This window comes from Anabrus simplex, chromosome 8, assembly GCF_040414725.1.
Source record: "Anabrus simplex isolate iqAnaSimp1 chromosome 8, ASM4041472v1, whole genome shotgun sequence".
In the NCBI taxonomy this organism is placed as follows: Eukaryota; Metazoa; Arthropoda; class Insecta; order Orthoptera; family Tettigoniidae; genus Anabrus; species Anabrus simplex.
Window position 1 is genome coordinate 237,037,701 of NC_090272.1, and position 12,361 is coordinate 237,050,061.

Sequence of the window (12,361 nt, forward strand, 5' to 3'; positions counted from 1 at the left end):
CAGAATATAGGCCTCTATGCCGTATTTTTGTATGGAGGTAGTAATCAGGGAACTGGTCATTCTAAACCCATTCTAAATAATTTGGTTGTAATTACCGCAGTGGCTTAAATATTCGTTTTCCAAGCAGCCGACAAAGGCCCTAATTCTGGTATTCCTGTAAAAAGTCAGGCTAATTCTTCGAGATGTCAGAACACTTATATGTGGTGAATGGTGAGCGTAGTAAACGTCGTTTCACAGGGTTCGAGGTTCGATACCCAGTGGGACCGGAGATTTTAGTCGAGTATGGTTAATTCTTTTTGCTTCAGGACCGGGTTCTTGTCTTAACTCATACTTCTTAATTTATACACAACTCATCGCACAAGGTCCTCTGTGTTGCTGAGGAAAAGGTACATCAATATGACCAACATTCAAATTTGAAAAACAAATTCAGAAACATTTCATCTAAATTAACATATTAACATGTATAGCTAATAACAATGTATTTTAAATCAGCGTGCGTAAGTGTCCGAGTTACACAGAATTGAGAAAATCAATGAATTCGTGCGCGTCTCCCCTTTATTAAAGCATCTAGCACATATTGCTGTAGATCTCCAACTATGCAATCTAAAGTAAAACAATGGAGAATACATCATCAGCTTCCTTCTTTCGATTATGATAATTTTAATAGCAAAATGTTTAGTTTTCTTACGTTTCTGAATGAAGTCAACTCTAAATAGCCAGGTCCGCAACACCCTGCCACTCGTTATTATCGACTTAGTAAACAACGTAAATCTTTCTCAGCTATAAATCAAAGATCTTCGTTAAATTATGGATGCTGAAAACCCAAAAGAGTGCCCAATTCCACAGAGTGAAATGGTGGAGTGTTTTCAGAATACATTTGGCGCTGCTAACGAAAATGTCAGACAAGATTGTGGAGCTGTGCAGCTAGTAACATGAAGGTAAATATTTCTGAAATTTCCGCAAACAAAGTTAAAGGAAAACACTTCTGCCGATCACATCGTGTACAGTTGTGTACGGTCAGAGAGCTCCAAATCCACGCTATTATAGCTTTAATTATGAACATTATCCTGTTTTTAGCCTAGAAGTTTAGATAAGGTCGAACAGTACCTTTATAAGGGAAAACACATACTGTATTAATAACTGATCTTCCTGGCGTCCTATAACATTACTTTTAAGGATAATGTAAAGAGTTACAGTTGAAAGTACAAATAGAACTGGATGCCAACCAGCGAGGATTTGTTTCCAGTTTTGCACGTTGCGAAATCAATCCAAAATGTATTTCTGGCTATCTTAAAGTGGAAAATTATTGGCAAAGATTGTGCTCTTTCATTTCTAGATGTTTCTCGTGCATTTGATAAAATAAGGGATGCACATATTGAAAATTATCTTATTGCACATGGAGTATCATGCAGTTTAAAAGTTCCGCTGTATCTCTCCTTGCAGTAAACACTCAGAGAGACATAGGAAACCAGCGATCCGAAAGAATATTTGATCGATGTGGAGGCCACAAAGTGGATAAGTGTAGCCCACATTCTTCAATCTGGCTATTAACTTAATTTACAATGAAATCTGTGACTCAGTTTTTGTACTTAACATGGTTACGTGTTTTATGATAACACTCATCCTGCCTGTCACGCAGAATATGCAGATGATCAAGCTGTGACTGCCTCAGCATCAGTTCAATTATTCGAGTAATAGAAGCAGCACAAAATCCCTTTTTATCCGCAGGCCTACAAATTAATTCCGGCAAAAATTCAGCAAAATCAGTAAATCATGACCGCTTAGTACAGTGCAATTATTACTTTGGTTTGGGAGAAATTATTTCTTGAATTCTGGACAGCGAAACAATAAATATGTGGGATGCACATTTAATTATGAATTTGTATTAAATAATGATACACTCATACCTTTCTGCAAAAACTTGGGAAGTTATGCAAATCACCGCTCTTAATAAAAGCTTAATATTTTGAACCAATATATCTTTCCTCCCCTCGTTTCCTCTATACAGACAGCCCTATTGACCAAATTTCTGCTGTTTATCCTTGAAGGCCTCGAGAGGGATTTTCAGACAGAACAGCTTGTAACATGTTCTATACCGCAAAGGAGGTCTGCAACAGAGAAGTCGTAAGAAGATGCTTGCCTATGTAATTATCAAACATTTAACTCGAAGACAAGGCCAAAAATTGCAATCTAAAGGTGAATACTGGAGAAGATTGTTTCAGGAAATTCATGATCACCTTACTTCCTTCGATTATGATAATTGTAATAGCAAAATGTTTAGTCTTCTTACGTTTCTGCATGAAGCCAATTATAAATTACCTCGATCGTAACACCTTCTACCCGTCACTATCGACTGAGGAAGTAACGCATCAGTCCTCCGCTATAAATCACGACAGCTTGTCTAACCCCAAAGAACTTCCAACGCTCAAAGGAAAAGAAACCAAGGTAGATACGAGTACGGAGTTGCTCAGTACAAGGCGCGAACTCGGGTTGATAAATGAGAAGCTCCATTAAATTACCTGTCAGTAGCTAACAAAATTTCAAAATGTGACGATCGCCGTTTCACGCTCGTTTTCAGTAACGTTCAGGAAGTTCAGATGTAACTCGATTGAATAATAGCATTGAGAGTTGATACGGTTGTTGTTAACTAAGTTCCTCCGCAGCTACACGGAGAAGCATGGATATGTTTCTTCCTGCCCTGATGTGCACTGGTTGCCGTGTTGTTGGAAAATTGTCGACCGCTAACTCTAGGTAGACCCCAGCCCAAAAATATATCCATGTTAATGTTTTGAAGAGGTTCACAGACTCATGAACATCAAGAAAGCTTCCAAACAGCCGTCATCATAGATCCTACAATTAGGTACGAAATAAATGCTATCAACCAAGCGAGGGATGTTGATTGTTGACCGATGTTGATAATGAAAAAAAAAATTAAAGACTGCATTCCTTTCTGGGAGTAGCAATATGGTGCACGGTTTGGTGATCGGAATTTCGTTGTCCATGGCCCCCTATTTGGAGGTCGAAGAACTATGTATCGAGTTGTGGCTGATGTTTTGATATCACTAGGGTATGAGTGGCTGTATCAAACTATTCATTTACTGTTAACCGAAAGAATAAGGGGAGAATGATGATCATCACCATCATGAAGAGGAGAAGGATTCTTGAACTTTAAAGGAAGTTAACAACCAGAGTGCGCTTAATGCACAATCCATTTAGTGCTCTAAGAGTTACTGCTATGGTCGTTAGAGACTGACCTAGTTCAAATAATTAAAATGGAAGGAAATGAAAGCACGGGTACGCTAAGTATGATAATTCTTATCGCTGTTACATTATAAATTTCTGTTTGTTATTTTCCTCATCCATAGTGCTTGACATAGTTTTCTGCTACTCCATATTTAACCTGGTTGAGTCACTGACCACTCAAGAACTTGCAGATCTCTTAATGAAAGTCTTTCACAAATGCAACAGTTCATATCTTGTGATTTATCAAATTTGGCACCAATAGAAATGAGGTTATCGCGGTTTTCAGCTTATTTACAGAAATTTGAACGTACGCCCCTAGTATATAAATCTTCTGTTCCTTTGCTAATGAATATTAGTGATCTCAAGACACTGTCAGCTACCACCAACACGATGTCAAACTCGAAAGTTGTATTTTTTGTTGTACTCGGACTGATCGCTCTTCAGGTGAGTTTTGAACTCTGCGCAGTAGAATAATTGTGACTGGAGACATAACTCAACTAATATTTATTTTTCTGGAAGAGTATGAGAGTATTGTTCACTATCCTGTGGGCTAAAAAATGAAATAAAGTACTTAAATAATACAGCAAACACTAGTGTTTTCTAAAACAGTTTTGCGTTTGTAAAATAAATATTTACTGGGCACTGTGAAAACTTATTTTACCTCACACTTCATGAATGACTGCATTATTCTACAGCCTTTTGAATATACTGTAAGTAACTACCAGAATGTCGGCAATGCAATATAACAACATTATTGCATGTTTTTAAATATGACTGTAATATACAGAGATTTTATGAGGCGAATTAGGGCAAGGAACGTAGAGATCATCACGTTCATTAAAGAGCGCTCGAACTCATGATTTCCCAAACACAAGATTACAGGTACATGATCGATACATACAGGCAACTCGCTCGGTATTATTATTCTTATTCTTATTTCCGGCTCGTTGTTTGAATTGTCAGCGCAAAGACTTTCAGTTCAGAGGGCCGCGGGATCGATACGTGGGTGAGTCTGGGATTTTAAACTTAAATGCTCAATTCCCTTGCTCGGGGACGGGGTGTTTGTGCTATCCCCAACGTCCCTGAGACTCACACACAACACTACCCTTCACGACAATAACACGCGGTTTCCTATACACGACAGATGCCACCCACCTTAGTCGGAGGAATAGCCAAACACAAAAGATATTATTATTATTATTATTATTATTATTATTATTATTATTATTATTATTATTATTATTATTATTATTATTATTATTATTATATAGGGACAGTACACGGGATGCAGTCCTTAATTTATACGGCAGTGCAATGTTTATTGTTTACCTCTGTGGCTTAGGCGGCAGCGCATCTGCCTCTCATCGCTGGGTTCCGTGCTTCAAATCCCGGTCACTCCATGTGAGATTTGTATTGGAAGCGGGACAGGTTTTTCTCCGGGTACTCTGGTTTTCCCTGTCATCTTACATTCCAGCAACACTCTCCAATATAATTTCACCGGGCGAGTTGGCCGTGCGGTTAGGAGCGCACAGCTGTGAGCTTGCATCCGGGAGATAGTGGGTTCGAATCTCACTGTCGACAGCCCTGAAGATGGTTTCCCGTGGTTTCCCATTTTTATACGAGGCCACGGCTGCTTCCTTCCCATTCCTAGGCCTTTCCTATCCCATTGCCGCCATAAGACCTATCTGTGTCGGTGCGAGGTAAAGCAAATAACAAAAATTATGTAGGCCTATATATCATTTCATTTCATCTGTCAGTTACTAAACATTGCCCCAGAGGAGTGCGACAGGCTACGGCAGCCGGCACAATTCCTATCCTCGATCCTCGCCGCTAGATGGGGGCTTCATCCATTCCTACCCTGACCCGGTCACTGACTGGAAAACAGGTTGTAGGTTTTCATTTCATCATGTTTATTCTATATTGCATTTACCTTCAAAGAAGCTCTTTGGGGACGTTTTATGCACCAATAACGATCCTATGCAAACTTGATGCTGTTACTCGCTGTTACAATCATTCTATTGCTATGGATGGCCTGGTAGAAGATTAATTTAAAATTCTTAATCCTTTTAATTAAATGTTCTTAAATTTAATGCATCACATATTTGTTTTACATTAACTCTTTCAAGACATTTATTTTATCGATATGTTAATACTCAATCATCGTATTGCACATATATTTTTATTCTAATATAATGTATAGTTCTGTACCTAGTTGTATGGAAGACAAGGCCTGATGGCCTTAATCTTTCCAGATAAACTAAAGTATTAATTACTTGCATTCTTACTTACTTATTTACTAACTTACTTACCTACCGGTACTTAAATTCACGAGGGTTTCGCAACCAGGAATGAGCTGCAGATCGGTTGATGCAACTTCCTGCAGTAGTGCAATATCGATGTCCTGTTTTCGGAAGAGTTGTTTTAGTAGAAATTGCTTATTTACAGTTTACATACTGTTTATGTTGAAGGCCATGATTGTATTGCTTAATGACGTTGTCACAAGGATGAAGCTGGTATAAGCAGTATCGGTTACCTTAACAGCCTGAGGGATGTTTATTTTTAGTTTTTTGTTATTTGCAATCTCTTTAACATAGCACTAACACACAATGTCTTCGACGACGCTGGAATAGAAAAGTTCTGGAAATGTAGCGGTCGTATTAAACATTAAATCAACAAGTCAATGTATCCTAATATATCATAATATTTCTGTTCCCCTAGACGATTCATTGCCTATTATACATCATGTGCTTCATGAGCTTCAAAAGCCACGTAATTATTATACATAATACCGAAGAGCACATAGCTTACTCTGAGAAAGTACACGAAGAAATATCAACGAATCTAGGGTATATGTATCAAACATAACCTTATTTCTCTTTATCATGTTTCTTTCCACAGAATGTTTATCTTTGTTATGGTAATAGATTTATGATGCAACTTGTATGACGTGGATATTTTTGATCTCATGTAATATTTTTCCAACTGTTGCTAAAAGTTTAAATTCTGTCGTAAATGCGCAGTATTCTTAGAATAAACCGTTACTGAAGATTTTCGGTACCCGAGCATAACAGGATACATCCAACATACGAACGCAAAGTGTTAAAGATTCCAGAGTGACTAAGTGCTTCATTTTATTATTTCTTCTTCTTCTTCCTGTCCTTTTTCCTCGAATTACCTTGGGTCGGCACTAATGTGGATTAACAACAGTTTTACGGCCGATTGCCACACCAACCATTTGTGGAAGAATGTATTCTGAACGCGTGTCTCGACGCTGGTTGATAGTGTGATATGTTGAATGTGCATGAAGATGCACATTATGACTATCACAAACACCCAGACACTGTGCAGCCTCGGCTAAAATCCTCCACCGCGCTAGGAATCAAACCCGGGGCTCCGTGAACCGGTCATTCACCCAAGGAACCAGACTCTTTTTTTATTCATTTTACTGTAGACTTAAGGGGCGAAACATAAGTCTTCCCCCTCAATGAATGGGATCTACACAACTTTAACGAAATGGGAAGAAAAGACAAATACCTCGAATAAATGAAAAATGAAGAAGCATCAGTCACAACAAGTGCTTCCTCCTCAGCTGAGGATTAAAGTTTTTAAACACTTGAAGATATGAATAAAGCCTCCAGTACTGATTTGACGTGATTTCTTTCACGATATTGCCGTCGTGGTAGAGACAAAATTGATCCAAGTATATATTGTTTCCGTGGAGTTGAAACAGATAATGTCCGATGATTAACTAGACCTCGCTGAGTAGAGGAACCTGGGAGTGCGAAAACACGGCGCCTAAGAGTAAGGGCATCGCACAGGAATATTATGGAGGCCTATATTTTAACAGGTACTGGAAGGGGTGCAACTGCACATTATACTTCGCATTCTCCCAATTTCTATCAATTATCCCTTCCAATGCAAGAGACTACAAGGGCACCGTATTTATCTACTTTGTCATATCTATAAATATATCGTAAGGTAGTGGTGGCATTATTGTTTTAAGAGGAAGCGCAATTGCGTAACCATGCTATATTAACACGAATCACACGTGAAAAAATTGAATGGATCTGACGCTTCGATATATCAAGGTATCGGCAGAAAAAGATATGGGCCACGGCGGACGCGAAAATACAAGACTCCCTAGGCCTTCAAAACCTAATACCTTCAGGGTCGTAAATGAACTAGAGTTGACGAAGGGAGGTAGGATCGGGTAGCAGAAAGTGAGGAGCCTAGCATAACGATGGCCTAGACTGAATACCTCGTATCTCAAAACGTTCTTCCTATCCATTATTTCCCTTAAGACTGGTCACGCCTCTCAGGCACATTTGGATATGCAGTCCATCAGAACAATGTTCGTTGGGTTTATTTTCCTATGCTGATGCGTAAAGTAAAAATGAACCTTATAAAAGTTATACTCTAGGAGTTAGTAAATAAGTCACGCAGACATACTTTCCTATAGTACGGTACGGTAAGGTTCATTTTCCTTCACACGTCGGCAGAGGAATAAAGAACACAACGAACATTGTTCTGATGGACTGCATATTCATGCGTGGCTGGGAGGCGTAACCAGTCTTAAGGGAAATAATGGATAGGAAGAACTTTGTGAGATACGAGGTTTTCATTCTAGGCCATCGATAAGTAAGTGGAAGCAATTTCAGGACTCAGACAAGGGCAGCGTAGACAGGCAACGGATATCGTCCTCACCCACAGGGGGATAACTCGTAAGGCCAAAGGCTTCTAACCGCTGTCCGGTGTATGGATTCGTCCCCGTGAGGAACATGTTTGTCCGTTTGAGGATACGTGAACTCGCTCCTGTCACACCACAGTACCGTATGCAGCTGTTATTCCAAAAGAATGAATTAAAAGAAGAATTAACCCTGTGGTGGCTGAAAGAACAACGTTGTAAACATCTTCACGTCATATCAGGCTTCAAATTCAGATTCCAAAAATGCTCAGCGGATGGAACAGAAACGCGCACTTGCTCAGGAGATAAATGTAAGCGGTTTTGATGTGAACGAAAAATAGATCATTGTGGACAGTTTTACAGAACACAATTGTGAGAAAGGCAGTGGAAGTAAGTTGAACAGACAAACGAGCTACAAGCGTCCCTGCGAGGGGCCCGTTAAGATTGTGCACTGACCCTGACAAGATATGACAGCACTCTGATCAATAACAACGTGTATTATACTCTAAGTTACGGTACCTAAAAGTTTACAATAATGTTATGATGAGCTCGATTCTCTGGAAGTTATTACGAACATTGGTGAAATTGTTATGTTTGTGAACGATAGGAAGAAACGCGTCCTGGATTTTACAACTAGAAAACATTTAGAATGTTTATATCAAATAGATGGGGTAAACGTCGACGGTACATTTACATCTAGTCATAAATAATTTCACCAATAAAATATAAAATATAAAGGAACTAAGATAAAAATATATAATTTCATTAGAAGCGTAACTTTAGGCCTATCCCGATATGAACTTCAACTGCTGCCTCTAGTTCAGGTATTCGTTTGAAAAATATTACTTAAATCATTCCTACATTGGATACTCCATTTAATGTCTTATTTTATATAGTCCCATCTGTAATAATTATTTGAACTGTACCTTTCAAATTATCTCCCTGAACGAAGTGAACGAAGTGAAATCTAATATTGTATTCCTCTTTACAATCATCAGAGCACTCTGTACCTCATAGAATCAAACATTTTCGAGCATACCAGCAACATCAGTGCTGACAATCCTAATTCTGTTTCAAATGGGTAGGAAAATGATTATAGTTGTACGCCTGATCAGGAATTCATGAGTTAAAATTGCGAATGTCATGGAAATACCGAGGACGAATTCGTGTGATTGGTCACATATGATTAGGCCCCAAGCCGAACGTTCATTACCGTCGGAGTAGAGATTGGAAATACAAGATGATTCTCGGACGGCCAGTTGTACACTGGTTGCTATCGAGTTGATCATCTAACACTGCCTTTTTATACATGCACCAGGTGGTGAGGACCAAAACATTGTTGATACTAAGGCTCTCCTGTGGAAAGCCTTTCCACTAACAGAACGAATATATCAAAGTTGTTCTGTAGCACCCACAACATATTTCGGAACTTCTGTATCACTCTCACTTTTAGGTAGATAATTTAGTTTCTAAGGAGCATAGACATTTACTAATATAATTTTATAATTTAAGATAATTATGGGTGAACCTTACTATTAAGATGATACTGCTGATTGAGATGTTAGTGAATTACATATACACAAGAAATTAATGTTGTGCTAAACATGGTAATGTGTTTGAAAGATTCACTAACGAAATCAGTATCTCGTAACTAACTAAATTATTAAGTAATTAGTAACAAAATTATAAACTACCTGTAACTCAACTGAAAGGAACAAGCGAAAGCTACTTGGATCATGATCATATATGAATTAAGTTGAGTCTGTCCGCCTCTGGGGTGTAGTGGTTAGTGTGATTAGCTGCCACCCCCGGAGGCGCGGGTTCGATTCCCGGCTCTGCCACGAAATTTGAAAAGTGGTACGAGGGCTGGAACGGGCCCACTCAGCCTCGGGAGGTCAACTGAGTAGAGGTGGGTTCGATTCCCACCTCAGCCATCCTGGAAGTGGTTTTCCGTAGTTTCCCACTTCTCCTCCAGGTAAATGCCGGGATGGTACCTAAGTTAAGGCCACGGCCGCTTCCTTTCCTCTTACTTGTTTATCCCTTCCGATCTTCCCATCTCCCCGGAAGGCCCCTGTTCAACATAGCAGATGAGGCCACCTGGGCGAGGTACTGGTCATTCTCCCCAGGTGTATCCCCCGACCCAAGGTCTCACGCTCCAGGACACTGCCCTTGAGGCGGTAGAGGTGGGATCCCTCGCTGAGTCTGAGGGAAAAGCCAACCCTGGAGCCTAAATAGATTAAGAAGAAGAAGAAGAATTATCATAACCGAAGGAAGGAACCTCATCATGAAAAGTCTTCTTCAGTCTTCTGCTTTAGATTGCAGTAGCGTTTATCCTCGATTTAAGTGTCTGATGGCGTGTGGCCTCCAGAGAGTTCTGGTGCAGGTGTTTCGATTTGACACCTGTAGGCGACCTGCGCGTCCCGATGAGGATGGAATGATTATGAAGACAGCATATACACCCAGTCCCCGCGCCAGGGGAATTAACCTATTACGATTAAAATTCCCGACCTTTCCGCGAATCCAACCCGGACCGCTGTGACCAAAGGCCACCACGTTAACCATTCTGCCACGCAGCCAGACAGTGTCTGATAATTGGATGAGCTAGTATCCTTTTGGGACTTCTCTGTTGCACTATAGATTCAGTTTTATTTGACAGATGAACATGTCTCACAGATTTGTGTATATGAATTCCTGTTTTATAAAACTGGTTACCGAGCGAGTTGGCCGTGCGGTTAGGGTCGCGTAGCTGTGAGCTTGCTTTCGAAAGATGGTGGGTTCGAATCCCACAGTCGGCAGACCTAAATATGCTTTTCCATGGTTTCCCACTTTCACACCACCAAAATGCCAGGGCTGTACCTTAATTAAGGCCACGTCCGATACCTACCCAATCCTAGCCCCTGCTCATCCTTCCGTCGCTGGAAACCTTCGATGTGTTAGCAGTTAATGTATAACCACTGCTTCCCGCACATTGCACAATGTATAAAATTAGGAGGCACACTTTCGACTTGATGTGGATGGCACATAACTGTCATTCGAAGTCATCGGTTATTTATCGCCTTACATACTCATTCTTTTAAGTGAATACATATTACCAATAGTTTTAAACGTTATGTATTTACATGACCGAAGAGATCTTGCAAGCGTTTGCAATTAACGTCACAAATGTATTGTGATTGCTTCCTTTTCTTCACAGTTGTGAGTGAGGAATTGAATATGCTGTATTTAAAAGTGTTTCCTTACGTAGAATAACACTCAGGAGGGTGGCTGGATGTACAAATGATAAATATTGGTAAATAATGACGTGGCAACCGTCAGTAAATACTTCAGTCCTCAATTTGCCTTCAATAGCACCATAAAGCAACGCACAACCAAACACAAGGGGTCTAGAATCTCTAACAAACAGATTAGGACAGTCTGTAAATCTTTCGTTCTTTCTTTACCTGATTATCCTCCAGGGTTGTTTACTTCCTCGGACTCAGCGACGGATCCCACCTCTACCGCCTCTAGGGCAGTGTTCTGGAACGTGAGACATTGGGTCGGGGATACAACTGGGGATGATGACCAGTACCTCGCCCAGGAGGCCTCACCTGCTATGCTGAACAGGGGCCTGGCGAGGGGATGGGAAGATTGGAAGGGATAAACAAGGAAGCGGCCGTGGTCTTAAATTAGGTACCATCTCGGCATTTGCCTGGAGGAGAAGCGGGAAACCACGGAAAACCACTTCCAGGATGCCTGAAGTGGGAATCGAACCCACCTCTACCCAGTTGACCTCCCGAGGCTGTGTGGACCCCGTTCCAGCCCTCGTTCCATTTTTTCAAATTTCGTGGCAGAGCCGGAAATCGAACCCGGGCCTCCGAGGGTGGCAGCTAATCACACTAACCACTACACCACAGAGGCGGACTAAATATTTCATTAAAAGTATTAAATATGTAGTAACTCGAAGTCAAGACACCATTTCTCAGAAACATGTGAGTAAAAATAATGGCAATAATAATAATAATAAGGTACAAGGAAGCAGAATGTGAAGGTGGACTGCTTAGCATTCGCTGATGACATGGCATTGTTACTCGTAGCAGAAGATAAAGAAGAAGCTCAGATAATGCTTGAAAAATTACATGAAATCGCAGATAAAGCAGGACTCTGGATCTCATATGAAAAGACACAGTACACAGAATACAAAAATAATAAAGAAAGGCATTTGGAAACAAAGTATGGGAAAGTCAAGAGGTGTGATAAATATCTTGGTGAATGGTCTAGCCAAATGGGCTTGATAAAGAAGTAAATAAGGGAAAGGCTGGAAAGATGGAGTTAGCCTATAGATTAGTACAGAATAAATATAATAAAAGAACGATATCTTACAGAGCAAAGATCAGGCACTGTACCACGGTTATAAAGCCAGAGGGATTTTACAGTTCAGAATGCCTGATACTGAAT